The sequence below is a fragment of the Pinus tabuliformis genome, chromosome Q, assembly GCF_031772625.1.
Source record: "Pinus tabuliformis cultivar Carrire ecotype Pingquan chromosome Q, CPIR1, whole genome shotgun sequence".
Classification (NCBI taxonomy): domain Eukaryota; kingdom Viridiplantae; phylum Streptophyta; class Pinopsida; order Pinales; family Pinaceae; genus Pinus; species Pinus tabuliformis.
The window spans coordinates 995,858,536-995,875,459 of NC_142296.1; the positions used below are offsets into that span (position 1 = coordinate 995,858,536).

Below are 16,924 nucleotides of genomic sequence, written 5' to 3' on the forward strand. Positions count from 1 at the left end.
GCTATGGGATATCTTTTGATATAGTATTGATTATTGTGATGTGGACATTGTGAAACTGAAAGTGAGGATGAGCCAATCAGTTTTTACAATGAGATATACTGGCTTCTCCATCTGCTTGGTGTCTCTCCCTTGATTCTCAACAATAGTTTTTTGCTGTTTTTATTAATAAATAAAAAGTGATCTTCGCTCTTTGCTTTAAAATAGGAAAAATTTGCAGTGTTTTCACGAGTTTGAAAATGGTACTATAGATTTCAGGTATAACAAAGAGATGAATTATGATAAACCAAAACTCTTTACTTGATTTAATGTGCATGCCTGTGACATTTAGAATCTAGATAATGTGAGTATATTATAGCTATGAAAATGAATCAGGTTGTCAGCATATAGAAGCATTTTGTCATCAATGCTAAGAAGCTGTGAGGAAAATCAGCCAATTAATTGGTGAATCAACATCTGGCTGGGCAATTCGCTGAAAACATTGCCCAACAATCGGCCTGTTACTGCTCAAACTAGCAGGGGTCCTAGGAGGGGATCCTAAAGGGACAACTACTAGGTCAAGGGAAACAACGGAGAAATAGCCCACTATTATCTCAGCTAAAGCTTTCTACTCTTTACGGACTTTCACCGATGGGAGGAGACCCTGTATGAAGAGAATCACTAGGTTGTGAAAATTTCTAAATTGAAATTCTACTACTACAGCAATTGATTTATTTCACCTACTTATTATTCACAATAAGCTATTTACGAAATCCCTTCAGCAAATATTAAAATAAATTCTACTGCAGTTATCACACAATTATCCAGAGAAAAAATACATGCAAAAGAACCAATCACATCAACACAGTTATTTTTGGACAATTGTCCCCAGATAAACCCAATGTGGGAAAACCAGTGCAGCAAATGAGGGCTTTATTAATCTTCAGCAGCAATTTCTTTTACATGGAATGATTTTACAGAGAAACTGAAAGAAAAAACCTGAGACTTTCCCTCTGAGACCTTCTGACACTTTGGAGACCCATCTCCCACTTCTGCGTCACCCCTGCGTCAGTCTGATTGATTGAGCGTGGCTCTGAGTGGCTCTATGTCCCTCTGCATCAGCGTGTGTAAGCTCTGCGTCTCTCCTTTGGACTGCGTCTCTCTCTCTGCGATGTCTTCCACTGTCCCTGCGTCACCTCTTCCTCAGTCACTGCCTGTTATTGATGCCCTCCTCTTCCTCCACCCTGCAACTCTCCCTCTGAAATCGATTTCTCTACTTGAGAATCGATTTTCCTTGAGATATTGAGTATCTGCCGGTATGTCTCCAAATGATCCTCAAGTCTTCTCTTATACTTTTCCTGTTGACGAATCAACGACCGAGATTAAGTCCCTAATCAACGGCTAAGATTAAAACAGACTTGATCCTCATCTCTTAGAAGCTTCTCACCCCTATCTTTATTAATACCCATTAATATTTTTATTTTCCTAAGTTTAGACTTAAGAACCCATTAAAAATATTAATTATTTTAATAACTCCTCATCTGGGTGGAATTTCTCAAAACAATTTCTGGGTCTTGGATATCTCATGTGCCTTAGCCTCTCCTCCAAATTTCAAGGCTAGAGCACATCCGATGCTACCAAAAATCAACACTCCCTCTTTGCGAGGAATGTGCTCTATAAATGTTTCACTATAGAAACATCCCACTGACCTTTCGCATCGGTACCTGTGTTGATGCTTGGCCTTTTGCCTCACATCCCTTGCACTGTTGCTTCCTGTACTGCTCCCCATGACACTGCCACTGCCATTGCTGCACCTGTACTGCAACTCCCTCTCAACATGCTGCCCATAGCATGATAGCACTGCCACTACTAACTGTTGCACTACAATTTCTGACACACATCCATTTCTGCTACTGAAATGGATTCTTTACCATCCCCATCTTCTCCCTGAAATAAACAAACTTTGTTCTTGATAGAGCCTTGGTGAGGATGTCTACCACCTGTTCTCCTGTAGGAGTGTACCTCAACTGTACTGCCCCTCGTTGGACACAGTGTCTGACAAAGTGACACCAAATATCAATGTGCTTTTACTAATCATGAAATACTGGGTTCTCAGAGAGCTTGATGCAACTCTGATTAACACACATGATCCTAGTCGCTTCCGTCTTTCTCCTAAATAAATTCACAAGCAATTTCCCAAGCCATATGGCTTTACATGAAGCTGTGCTAGATGCCATATATTCGGCTCCAGCTGAGCTCAAAGCCACGGATTTTTGTTTCCTACTGCACGAAGAGGTCATTCCTGATCCAATGTTGAAACAGTACCCAGTTGTACTTTTCCGATCTACTGAACTTCTAGCCGAATTGGCGTAAGTGAACCCACTCAGCCTAATGTCATTTCCTCTGGTGTACAGTAGTCCAGGCTCAATGTTCCTTGTATATACCTGATATGTTTGGCTGCTGCTCAGTGCTTCCTCTTAGGTTCCACCATGAACTGACTGAGGGTATTGACATCGTAACAAATGTTTGGCCTAGTATTGACCACATACATCAAGGACCCTATAAGCTGTCTGTACAAGGTGGGATCAACGTCTTTATCTTCTGATGCATCAATCTTCTTCCAGTTGGTGATCATTGGAGTAGCCATAGGTCTATAGTCTTCAATCCTGAATCTCTTCAAGATTTTTGTAGTATATCTCCCTTGTCCCAAGAAGATCTCACCCTTCTGCTGCCAAACTTCCAACCCTAGGAAATAATGCATCTGTCCCAAATCCTTCATGTCGAATTCTGTGGCTAGGTTCTTCTTGCAGTCTTTGATGAGCTTGGATGATCCTGTCAAGAAGAGATCATCCACATATAACACTAGGATTAGAGGCTCATTCTCTACGATCAAATAGTAGAGATTAGGGTCTGCGTCGCTCTTCATGAACCCCATCTTCTGCAGGTAGCCATCAATTCGACCGTACCATGCCCTAGGTGCTTGTTTAAGCCCATACAAGGCTTTCTTTTATCTGCATACATGAAATTTCTTCTCATGTGTCTCAAAACCTTCTAGTTGTTCAATGCATACTTCCTCTTCTATTACCCCGTTCAAGAATGTCGTCTTGACATCCATCTAATGAATCTCCCACGCCATCTGCGCTGCAAGAGATATCACAATTCTAATAGAAGTATACTTGGCTACTGGGGCGAAGGTTTCTTCGTAGTCTATCCTTTCCTTCTGAGCATACCCCTTAGCTACAAACTTGCCTTTGTATTTCTCCACACTATCGTCTACAACATATTTGACCTTGTAGATCTGTCTCGAACCTACCACTGATTTGTCTTGAGGCCTAGGTACCACTTCCCAAACATCATTGACCATTATAGAGTTGTATTCCTCCACCATAGCATCCACCCATACTTGATGTTGACTGGATTCCTAGAAACTAGAATGTTCCCCAACCTGGGCTACTAAGGCGTGGTATCTGTCAGGTGTCTTCTCTCCCTTTTACTATTCCTGTGTGCACCAATGAAGTCTTCTGCATCCCGTAGAGTTCTCGACTCGTTCTTCTACTGGTAGTAGGTACATCTATCAGCTCTTCCTCTTCCTGAGATTCCTCATGTTCTAAAGCTTTGTCTTCAGGAGAATTTCTGGTACTAGTTTCCGATGGTTGAAGTGGTTTGACCAATGGCTCGTCTTTCGACTACTTCTCGGAAGGCATTTCTCGGGATTTCCTTAACTCTCTATCCTCCATGAACTTTACATCCCGCCGAACTACTACCTTCCTACTCCCTAGAAGATAGACTCTATATGCCTTAGCATTCTCGCTATTTCCCACAAGATATCCTTTCTCAGCAGTTTGATCTAATTTCTTTCTCTTCTCTTCGGGTATAAGGAAATACGCTAAACTCCCAAATATCCTAAAATGAATGACTTCAGGTGTCTTCCCAGTGAAGACCTTCTCCGGAGTGATTTTGCCCAATTCCTTGTGAGGACTCCTGTTGTGGAAATAAACTGTTGTGCTGCATGCTTCTGCCCACAGGAATTTAGGCATATCCTAATCATATAGCATTGCCCTAGATGCTTCCACAATAGCCCTGTTTTTCCTTTTTTCTACTCCATTTTGCTTCGGATTGTAGGGAGTTGTCCACTCTCTTTTGATGCCTTCCTTAGCACAAAAATCGGTGAAGTCCTTGTCAGCATACTCTCCACCGTTGTCTAAGCGCAAACACTTTTATCTTCTTTCCTGTCAGATTCTCCACTAGAGGCTTGAACTCTCTCTTTGAATCGACTAAAAACCTCATACTTGGTTTTTAGAAAGTAGATCCAAGTCTTCCCGGAATGGTCATCGATGAAGGTGACAAAGTACTTGGCACCACTAAGAGCTTTTGTGGACATCGGTCCGTAGATGTTTAAGTGTATCAATCCTAGCACACTCTTAGCCCTATTGTTACTTCTGGAAAACGTTGCTTTGGCATACTTGCCCAGAGCACACCCTTTGCATACATCATCCCGTTCAGTACTTAGTTCTGGAACTCTTGATATTGTTTTCCTAAGAAATCTCAGAGCCCCATGGTGTAAGTGTCCCATCCTCCTTTGCAATAGCTCATTCAAATCTTTGTCTCCATTACTACCTATCAGTGCCATTGGTGATTCTAGCTGCAACTTGTACAACCTGTTACTTCTGATTCCAATTTGAGCCTTCTTTTTCCAACTCGGGTGTTTGACATATATTTTCTCCTTAATGAAGAAAACATCATAGCCCTTGTTTTGAAGTTGAGATACAGAAATTAAGTTCATCCCCAATCCTGGCACATGCAGCACATTGGTTGCCCGAAGTCACTCTCCTGCTTTGGTTTGAAAAACTATAGTACCTCTTCCTATTGGATTACACTTTGCTTTATTCCCCATGGTGATCTAAAAATTCATTGTTTCTTCCTGATAATCTGAAAAACATTCTCGTATTCCTGTCATATGCCAGGAAGCTCCACTGTCTGTATACCAAACCTCCGAGGAGGCAGAGCTTGCTAAGCAAGCGACTTCTTCTTCTAATCTAGAAGCTAAAATAGAATAATCGTAATTTCCGTCCCTTGTGAATTCTTCTGGAAATCTGCGCGAGTCCCCTTGAGTGGATGCCTCTGCATCATGCTCTTGACCCATACTCGATTTTCCTTTCTTGTTGCCGTATCTCTGCTCTGATACCATGTGAAAATTTCTAAATTGAAATTCTACTACTGCAGCAACTGATTTATTTCACCTACTTATTATTCACAATAAGTTATTTATGAAATCCCTTCAGCAAATATTAAAATAAATTCTAATGCATTTATCACACAGTTACCTAGAGAAAAAATACATGCACAAGAACCAATCACATCAACATAATTATTTTTGGACAATTGTCCTTGGAAAAACCCAACGTGGGAAAACTGGTGCAGTAAATGAGAGCTTTATTAATCTTCAGCAACAATTTCTTTTACATGGAATGATTTTACAGAGAAACTGAAAGAAAACACATGAGACTTTCCCTTTGAGACCTTCTGACAATTTGGAGACCTAGCTCCCACTTCTGTGTCACCCCTGCGTCACTCTAATTGACCAAGCATTGCTTTGAGTGGTTCTACATCCCTCTACGTCAGCTTGCGTAAGCTCTGCGTCTCTCCTTTGGACTGTGCCTCTATCTCTGTGCTTTCTTCCACTGTCCCTGTGTCACCTCCTCCTCAGTCACCGCCTGCTGCCAATGCCCTCCTCTTCCTCCACCCTGTAACTCTCCCTCTGAAATCGATCTTCTCTACTTGAGAATAGATTTTCCTTGAGATACTGAGTATCTGTTGGTGTGTCTCCAAATGATCCTCAAGTCTTCTCTTCTACTTTTCCTGTTGACGAATCAACGACCGAGATTAAGTCCCTAATCAGCAGCTAATATTAAAACAGACTTGATCCTCGTCTCTTAGAAGCTTCTCACCCTTATCTTTATTAATACCCATTTATATTTTCATTTTCCTAAGTTTAGACCTAAGAACCCATTAAAAATATTAATTATTTTAATAACTCCTCATTCGGGTGGAATTTCTCAAAACGATTTATGGATCTTGGAGATCGCATGTGCCTTAGCCTCTCCTCCAAATTTCAAGGCTAGAGCACATCCAATGCTAGGGCTAGAGCACATCTAAGAAGAGCCAAGGGAATTTCAAGGGCTAGGGTTTGCAAATAGGACTTATGAAGTAGGGACCTAGTCTAAGAGATCCAACTTGGATTCCAATTAGCCTTTGTGAAATTATCTTCAAAAGGTTGTGGGACCACATTGAACCAAGTGGACCCAAAATTAGGTCAAGGGGGTGGAGTTGATCAATCAAGGGTATGCTTGACCTAATTGAGGAGAAGAAAGGGATCAAAGGAAGAATATTCAACAATCTTAAAACAATGATCCCAATGAGGTCACTAGTCAAGGGAATCAAAGGGTAAGAAACAATCTCGGAGCTAGGGCTTTAAGTATCTCGAGATGTAATGTTCCAAACTAGGAAAAACAGTGATATGCAAAGCAAACAGCAAATTCAACAACAAAAAATTTTAAACTTTAGTGTACACCCACAAATAGACTGAAAATAAGAAGCACCTGAGCCATTTTATTATGAATCTGGAGCAATAGTACAATAATTTGGAAGGAGTGCACCTGGGCTTGCCCCAAAGGCAAGCATAGCAACAAGTCCTTCCTTGAATCTACACCAACCAGATACAATTTTGACTTACCAACCTCAAACCTGCAATTTGCACAACTATTTTGACCCTTTTGTCTATTACATCGGTTCTGCACCTTCAGCCTGTTTTGTACCTTTGGCCTTTGCACCCAGTTTTGTACCTTCGACCTGTTCCGCACCCGGTTCTGTACCATCGGCGTCTTCTGCACCTGCTTTTGTACCTTTAGCTTATTCCGCACCTAGTTCTGTACCTTCGGCCTATTCTGCACTCAGTTCTGTACCTTTAGCTTGTTTCGCACTCGACTTTGTACCTTTGGCTTGTTTTGTACTCGGTTTTGTACGTTCGGTAGAAACTTCAGATATGATGCTTGAATTTTTCTTGGTTGAATGAGGTCTAACTGCTCCTTTATATAGCCTTCTGAAGGGGTAGAACTCCCTCCTTTAGGCCGACTTGATCTTCCCAGGGCCGACTTGTACTTTAGGAGATTCCAGGACCTTCTAAACTCAAAAATAATTCTTTCTATAATACATTTTTCTTGGAAGGGTTTTATAAACATGATGTTGATTCCTTTAACTCATGACAATAATTCCTAAGACCTAAAAAACCCTAGAAGCATGAAAAACATGCTTTTACCTAAAAGACCATCAATAAAGAGCATGAAACACATGCTTTAATAATAATAACGTTTTCTTTTATTTACTTGTTTGTTACGTAGGATACATATTGAAACGAGTACAACCACAATTATGAAGACCGAAACTAGTTACATTTTCAACAAGAACTAAGTTTTCCAAACCTCATCAACAGAAAATACAACCAATCTAAGATGTTCCAAATTATTTGCTCGCCCTCCTTTTGAAGGCTTGATGGATTTTGTAATATCCCCAATTTTGATTCTCATCTGAGGAGGTCAGCGGGTATCCTTAGGGTGGTGCTAAGCATAGCACAATTTTGAAATTGAGGTATTGGAGGCAACTTTCTATGGGAGACATGACAACTTAGGAGAATAGGAGTAATTACAGCCTTAGTGGAATTTGGAGTCCACAAAAAGGAGGCAATTCAACCTCTAGGAATAATTCGCACTTGTGGAGGAAGAGAGAGAAAGAAAGGGGTGCGAATTAGTGGAAAATGGGGTCCACCAAGGGAGAGAGGATCAACTTCTATAAATAAGGCAAAAAGGCCTCCATTTGGGATCTTTTGACAATTTAACTTTTGAACACAAGTTTTCTTGAGTTGTTTAGCTAAGTCAACCAGTGTTGTTTAGCGCAAGGGATTTCCAATAAGAAATTTTGGCTCTTCCTTTAGTGAACTTCGAGTGTCACCCTAGGAGAGAATTAGGGGAGCTAATTTTCGACCAAGGAGGAGCAATCTACAGGTTCCCTTCAGCTGGTGTGAGTTTCATCAAGAGCGCAGAAGGATATTTGTTGGGAGTTGAAAAAGGCCAGCAACATTGGAGTATAAACCAAAGAAATTGCAAAGATTTACCTTTAAGGAGGACAAGTTTTGCTTGTTGATTTTGCAGGTGTGAGATTGCTGCATTTTGGAGGGCCAAGTTTACCTCTTCCAGGGCTTCCACAGGGGTCACTAGTTATTCACTACGCAAGCATAGAGAACCAGAGCTTGTGGGGTTTGGACAAGGAGCTTGTGGGAGTTTTCTCTACATCATAGTCTGTCATCCTATGTTTTAAAACTAGGCTAGTCTGACTCAGAATCGGCCTGGTTGACTGAGCCATATGCCTACCCAGACCAACTAGGTCAATTATCCGATTCGAGGGGCGGTCCATTCCCGAACTAGCTGAGTTGGTCATTGATTCAGCTGATTCGATAATGGACCGGCTAGATCGACCAAGCCCGCCTTAAACTGGCTGGTCTCGGTGACAGGAGAAAAAGGCGAGCTAGGCGAACTTGAAATCACATTTTTTTCTATTTAAACTATTTCCTAGCCCCTCTACTCCTCTCCCATGCCTATAAAGGTGATCCAACCCCCTCATATTTCCTCACAATTATCTCATTGCATTTGTGTGAGCATTTGTGAGGAGTTTGTGAGTAGTTGGAGTTCATTCTTGGAGCAGCATTAAGGAGGTTCTTGGGTGATCTTTGGAGCAACATTGAGGAGGTCCTTGGGCGATCTTTGGAGAAACATTGAAGCACTGTTTTTTGGAGCAGCATTTGCCACTAGGTTCCATTTTGATATAATAGATAATTCATGTGAATACTTTGATCATATGTTGTCTTCTCTCTATTATTCTAATGCTTTGAGTTTGGAAACATGAATGAAAATCTTTAAAAATATGTTTTTTCCTTAAAAATTAAATATTTAATGTACTTTTTACAAAGACCAAGTCATTGGAATCAACTAGTCTGAGTCGATACCGAGTCGGAGTTGACCCTCGACGGGTTCCGAGTCGGAGTCCAAGTTTTAAAACATAGTGCCAGCCAATTAGAGCCCACACACTTCTTGGGGGTCGTCGGGACATGTTAGAGTCAGCCCATACCATTTTCGGATTTTTCTGGGTTTGGTGAGAGGAGTCTTCGATCAATTTTGCAGAATTTTCTAAGCAAATTTGAGGGCTGAAATCCTAGCTCCATTCTAGCAGCAGAAGTAGTATTTCCAGAGCAGAGCATAGTTATTAGGGGCAAGCCATTCTACCACTTGGGTCCATGAGATATTTATGGGTTTTGATGGGTATCTAGCGAGGAGGCTACCCACAGAGTTGTAGCTCGTTCCGGGCACTCTTCAGGGTAGATATTCTAGTTCCATTCAGCAACCAACAACAACATTTTTTGGGCAAGACACAGTTTTGGTGGAGAACTTCTCCGACACTTGAGCATTGTACTCTCACCTGGGTTTTGCGTAGCTTGCATTAGCAAAGACAAGTTTTATCTTTCTTATCATCTGATGTACTCAGTTCTCCACATTAATAAAATGGCTTAGTTATTCGCCCTATTTCTTTTGTTTTATTAACTAGTGCATGTGTAAAAAGAATTATATGCTATAGCCTAGTTCATGTTTCTACTATTAGCTGTAAATTTCAATTTGGAATATTACAATGGTATCAGAGCATGATTTAGGATAGCTATGGGGGTAGCCAGCAAGATTATTGAAGATTTGGGCATGTATGCACTGTAATAGGTGGAACCATAAACATGCCCCCATGGCTCAAGGGAGAGTGAGTATGCAAGGACTCTGGGAGGGAATCAACCGTAACAATGAGCAACCAAAAGAACTATGGGACCCGTTGAGTAGCATTGAGGGAATAATCTGGATCCATCTTCATTTCTATGACATAGTCCTTAGAGATAAGCGTGCCACGAGGTGGAAACCATTCACATCACATAGGGGAGATCAGCGAGAGAGGGGCGTACAAAAGACAGTGGGAAAAATAACCCTTACCCACTTTGATGGTTCAGCTAGGATTTCTGTCAAAAAATGGGTACAGGAACTGGACACATACTCCCAGCTAAACCCCATGAGAGAGGTAGATTCCATTAGACATGCCACTTTACACTTGGATGGGGGTGCTATGGAGTGGTGGTATTGATGGGTTATCCTTTTGGGACATGCACGCATTGCATCCTACATAGAGTTCACACGGAGGCTCGTGGAGAGATTCCACTAAAAGGACACCAGACCCCCTCAAAGGGAGTGGGCAGGACGAGGACAATTAGAGGGTGAGACTAGGGGGTATTTATGCTTGTGGAGACCCGTCCTTAGATTTCAGGAGCTTGAGGAGGAGGTTGAGCATGAGGACACGCAAGATGGTGAGGAGAAAATCGATATACCTAGTGTGGCGTAGGAGTCACCATTGTTGGAGACCTCTTTGATAGCACTAGTTGACACCTTGGTGGAGAGAGTAGAGCCTACACCCCTAGATCCATCTATTGATGAGGTGCTAAGTCACCTGACACGAGGACATGAGACACGACGGACACAGGGATTCGAGTGTCGGATACGGACACGTTGACCCCCCAAAACAAGACATGTTCAGATATGTTATATATATATTAGAAATTAGATATTTCTTACACAAATTCTCATTCATGATACGAATTCATTGATTCAAACATAGATCTTCATCTAGATGCAAGTTTTACAAAGTAACATTATGCATACAAATACAATTGTGACATAAATGATAAATCATAATACATATTCAAATAATCAATGATCCAATAGGAGAAAGAAAAGATAGCAAGATATTGTAGTTTTCTCATTAAGTCATCAAAATCAGCATCACTATACTCATCACCATGGTCACCACTGCTCTCCTCTGCTGCATCCTCCTCCCCTGTATCCAAATTCATCTTTGCATCTGCTGGTGTAGAGGATGACCCCTCTACAGTATCACCATCATCAAATGTGACAGGATCTAGCAATGGATCATTGAGATCCAAGTTGGCCAATGCCATCTCAACACTGTTGTCCAAACCTATATCATCAGGAAAGACATCCCACATCATTGTATTTCCCTTCAACCACTCATCCCTCTGCCTGTGAATAAGATGAAGGTTGGTATGCACATACACCATTGTCTCTGCCTTGGACTGCTCAAGCCTTCTCTTCTTGACACTATACAAATTCCCATATGTGCTCCAATTCCTCTCGCAATAAGAGGATGAAGTCACCTGAGAGAGGAGCCTCGTGGCTAAGTGTTGTAAAGGAGAGATTGTTGCCCCATGATTTTCCCACCAAGAAGAGGGCTTCTTAGCCCCCCTGTCTCTAATCAGATCATATCCTGCAAATCGACCAGTGCCAGTGGAAAACTCTGCAAAGGCATCCTCCACCTCATCAAGGGATGCTCTATCCTAAAAAACATGCCTGAATGCATCTTTCCTCCCCTGTGAGATTTCACCATCCATGTGAGTAGGAATCTGTGGGAAGGTCCACCATTTATCCATTCATGGCTGTAGTATTATGGGTTCAATGAATGAGCCAAGCAATGTAGAGGTGTGCAATTCTTGTGAACAAGTCCTTTGATGATGTCTCATACTTAGGGCAGTCACTCTGTAAAATAATTCTCCTCACAAACTCAATCATGGAATCCAATCCCTCATAAACATCTTCTCGGATGGGTTGGTTTGTATCTGCAAATCGAAGCAAAGAAACGATAGGGTCCATGATCTGAATAAGTAGATTCACGCTCTCCTACCAAGCATCATCTAACACTGTGTCCTTCACTCTTTCAGAGGCTGCTTGATCTGTCTTTCTCCAAAAAGACCAAAACTCTAAAATAACCATGGCCCCAAGAGTAGTCTTGACCTCCCTCAACCTCTTCAACATGATGAATGAAGAGGCAAAATGTGTATCCGCAACCTTCAACAATGATAGATTGGTGTACTCCTTGTAGATATTGAGGGCATTTGTATGATTTTGTACAAATTTGCGGATATGTCATGCATCCTCAATAATGCTTCCAATCCAAAGCACATCATAAGCAATAGATTTAAGTGCTAAGTTCAATGAATGGACAATGCAAGATGGCCAAAACACTTATGGATATTTAGCTTCCACAATCATGCCAGGAGCCTTGCAAACAGGTGCATTATCTATAATGATTTGCACACAAGAATCAACACCTACATCTTCAATAACTTTAATGAAAGACTCACACATATATTGTGCATCCTTGTATTGTCCAAGTGCATTCACTGATTTCAAGGAAACTGGACCACTCAAGGAAGACACCATGAAGTTGATGAGTGGGTGTCGTGTTGGATCTGTCCATCCATCAGAAACAATGCTAACCCCAGATGTTGGCCATGCTGATTTAATAGGCTCAAGCATTTTTTCCACCTCTTTTTTTTTTCCTTTGTCAACAATGTGGTTCTAAGCTTCTTTGAACCAGGAGGCACATACCCTGATGGAGCCCCTTGAGTTAGAGCTCAGCACATCTCAATAAATAGAGGTGAGCATGCAACATTAAAGGATATGACGTTTTGATAGAAAAAAAGGCAATGGTGAGATCAAGCTCTTCTCGTTTCTCTTTCTAAAAAATCTTGTCCATTGGACCAAGTGAAATTGCCTTTCTTTTTGCTGCTTGTCCCCCGCCAGAACTCTCAAATGGGAATTTGTTGCTGCTTTTCCTCAAGAATGGAAGGGGATCATCATTCTTGTTTTTTTTAGATTTTGTAGCCACATTTTCCATACCAACATTGGACTCTCTTTCCATTTCTTTCCTCTTTGGTAAAGGCACCTTTGTACAAGCTGCAATTCCACAACTTAACAAAGCCAACAAATGATCTTTCACATGGTAATATGTGCTTGTGAAATTAGTGTTGCAATAGTTGCATTTCCAACTCACATTGCCTCCCTTCACCTTGTTGCTTGGCCCTTTCTCTCTTGTGACATATTTCCACAAGGGATATTTGTTATCTTGAGGAGGATGTCTTCCCTCAACATTTGAAGTTGTGTTGCAGCCCCACTTGCAATAGAGGTAACACTTGCAACAGACCCTAATGAAATTGGGAGAGGAGGGGAATCTCCAATGGGGACATTCTTCCCCTTCCTTTGCCCCTTCCCTGTTTCCCTTCACTGAGCCATGAATAGTGTAAAAAAATAAACAAAAAATGCACAAATTTATAAAAGAAATGTACATGCAAACTGTTGTAATAAAAATGCAAAAAAAATAGAGAAAAAATTCACTTACCTGTTGCTTGAATGTCCTTGAAAATGCTCCCACACCGTTTGCTCTTTGCTCCCAAACACCCACAACAAACAAAAGAAGTGAATGTGAAAAAGGAATGGGAAAAACGACCTTTTAACGTTGCCCAGAGGGCCCAAGTTCAGGATTCGTATCCAAAAATCGGGACATGATTTTGTCTGATAGGGACACGATCCGAACACAATCATGTCCTGATTGGACATGATCAGAAGGACACGAATCCGACTAAATTGTGTTTGATTTGCCTGATTTGGGACACAATAGGCCAAGGGGACGAATCCGGTTTCATAGATGAGGTGTCATCCCTAGGTGAGGTGCTAGGAGACATAGAGGTACCCGGAGCCATCACTGAGTTCCCCGATGGTGGCCACCTACAACAACATGGAGAACACATAGAGGGGCATGGGCTATTCATGGAAGGGCAGTCTATGATCCATGTAGAGCCCATGTTGGAGGACGAGAGTCATCTTTTGGGCCAGCGACTGATTTAGAGCAAACAAATGCACAAATCGTCAGCAAAGTTGCAGTACCTCCAAGCAGTAGCTCTCTTCAGGCCTTATATGTGAAAATTCGGTGACCTCGAATTTTACTGCAACAACTGATAATGTTTCTTCTATTTGTTAAATTAATCAAACAAATTATTTGCAGTTTCCTACGGCAAATATCGAAACATATACACTACAACCTTCACAAAATAAATACTGCGGAAGAAATAAAAACACTAGAAGAATAGATGCACACACAATAATACACCGTTATTTTTGGACCAATGTCCCCAGAAAAACCCAACTTGGGAAAACCGGTGCAGCAGCTAAGTGTTTTTTTATTATGCAGTAGTAAATCTGAGTACAAATATATGGAAGCTCAAACTGGCTTTGCATACAGAGAAAATGACTGACAAAAGTCTAGTGAGAAAAATCTCACTTTCGTCGGTGATCCGACACTGACCTTAGCTCAAGATGAGTTGCTCCTTGCTACCTCTGCGCTGCCTCTGCATCACACTACATAGATTGCATCAGCCTTGCTTGGACCAACGTCTCTCTCACTCTGTTGATCAGTTGTTACTCTCGAAACTCGATCTTCTGGCCTCCAAGATCCCACTTCGGCTCCTGCCACTGAATCTCGACTTCTCCTTAGCAAAATACGGATCTCCCTCTAAAGCTCTGCGCTGCCTCTTTGCACTACATCAACCTCTCTGTGGAGTATGTTGTCTCTCTGCTATGCACTCACTGGACTAGAAAAAATTCCTTCCAGCCTTACTATCCCTGACCCTCTCTTACTACTTCAAAACTACTAAATCACCTCCAGCAACACAACTTCTACTCTGGAGTTCGATTTCCCAACAATATTGAATTCCTGGTGATTCCAAGTGTGTTCTCCAACCCCCATCGAATTTTTTCTTATAATCTCTCGTTGAGGCTTCAATGGCCAAGATTAAAACATAATCAATGGCTAAGATTAACTAGAATTCGATCCATGTCTTCTTCTAGAAGATTTCACCATGACTTAATAAATACCCTTTAATTAATCAATTTTCCTAAGTTTAGACTTAGGCAATATTAAAAAAAGATTAATGTTTTGGAGAATACAAGTATTCTAGCCTCTCCACCAAATTTTGTGGCTAGAACACAACCGATGCTACAAAAATCAACATTATATAGATGGGGTTGCAACATTGCCAAGCTACCTTTGTACAGTGGAGAGAGAGATGCAGAATTACCCGAACAAATTTTATGTGTCGACCGAATTAGTGAGGTGAGGCAACATGAGCTATGTAGGGGGTGACATGAGCTATATGGGGGGCTAGTTTCATGTATGAGAATTTGTGCTTTCGATCCTTCCCTTCGGGTTTGATGGAAAAATATTTCAAGTTGGTACACGGTGGAGTGGATTAGGAGTATGGAGTTGGTCATAGGTCAGAGTGAGGGTCAACAAGTGCATTCAGGCATTGGGGATACTGGAGGTCTCCAAAACCCAGAAATCGTTTGGATAAATTCCACCCGTATGAGGAGTTATTAAAATAATTAATATTTTTTAATGTGTTCCTAAGTCTAAACTTAGGAAAAATAAAAATATTATTGTGTTTTAATAAAAATATGGGTGAGAAGGTTCAAAGTGATGAGGATCAAGTTGTTTTAATATTAGTCGTTGATTAAAGATTTAATCTCAGTCGTTGATTCATCAACAGGGAAATTATAAGAGGAGACTTGAGGGTCAGTTGGAGATACACCAAATTGATCAACGAGTTCGATTTTCTAGGGTGAAGTTTGCTGAGAAAATCGAACTAGTGATCTGAATTGCAGTGAGGGGCAGTTCGACAAGGGAACTTTAGTCCGAGGCCGAAGAATACATAGTAGAGAGGCAAAGCAGCACCAGGAGAGACAGCGCAGTCCCAGAGAGGGTGATGCAAAGGCTGTAGGGGTTAATGCAGGTGACGCTTGAGCTGTAGGGGCTAACGTAGGCCCTTAGAGGCAACGTTGGGGAGATTTTATGGGGCAGAGAGGGAGCATTTCAGAAAATCGACTTTCTGAGCAAGGGAGGCTCACTATGGGGCTGACGCAACTCCTAGAGGAGGTGATGCAGTTCCAACACAGAGCTTGGAGCAGCCATTGCTTCCCAGCACTGGGAACAGTCGTGTCATCTGTGGGGTTTGATCATCCAGTTGTTGAATTTGTCAGAATATCTGTCTCCGGATAGAGGTACTTCTGCCAGGATTTTTCTCTATTGGGTGAGCCATATCTGGCACCCTAGTTGTATTCAAGAATCCGCTTAATAATACATCCCTTTATATGTTGCACCGGTTTTCCTGAATTGGGTTTTTTCGGGGACGATTGTCCAAAAATAACGGTGTCCCTTGTGTGATTGTCTCAGTGTATTTCAGTTCATGATCTCTATGTATGTGTAGACTACAATAGTGTTTTTCATCGATGTTTATGTAATTAAATAACTTGTTAATGCAAAGAGCAAGTAGGAGATGTTAAACCAGTAATTGCAGTGGAGGTTTCTGATGTGTAGATTCAGAAATTTCCACATGGTATAAGAGCATTGCAAAGCATCGGAGACTGAGGACACCAGCCAAGAAATCCGGAGAATTTGCAGCAGAAAAGCAACTGTCCCGAGTGACAACACTGATCCAGAGCCAGAAACACAAAAGGAGTGATGCAGTGCAAAGAAGGTGATGCAAAGGCTCACGCAATGCCTGCGTCAGCACTCTGAGCCAGGTAAGGGTGACACAGTAGCTGGGAGGAGCCCACACAGTAGCTGCGTCAGCTATCCAGGCCAGCGCAGAAGCAGAAGGAGGAAAATCAGACTCATGCAGTGCCATGTCATCCTTCTGAGCCCGAAAGGATTGACGCAATGGCTAGGAGGAGCTGATCTAGATCACACAGTGATTGCACAGAGCCAGAAGGGCTCAGATTCCTTAGTTGCCGGGGCTAAGGGAGCTGAGAAGATTTCAATTTGAGGAGCTAGTGGGACGTTGTTTCTATTGGTGCAGTGCAGTGTCTAAGGAGACTGAACCAAGGTAGAGGGAATCACTCCCTTGATATATTTCTAGCCAAGAAATCTAAGTCCAGGTATCAGCAGCAAATGAGGATTGGAGAGG

At 41.7% G+C, this 16,924-nt stretch overlaps 1 protein-coding gene across 1 annotated transcript in view; it reads left to right on the forward strand.

Moving 5' to 3' along the window:
* Positions 1 to 16,924, forward strand: part of LOC149222822 (uncharacterized) — a 496,388-nt gene that overhangs the window by 453,331 nt on the left and 26,133 nt on the right. The gene's annotated exons all lie outside the window — the stretch shown is intronic.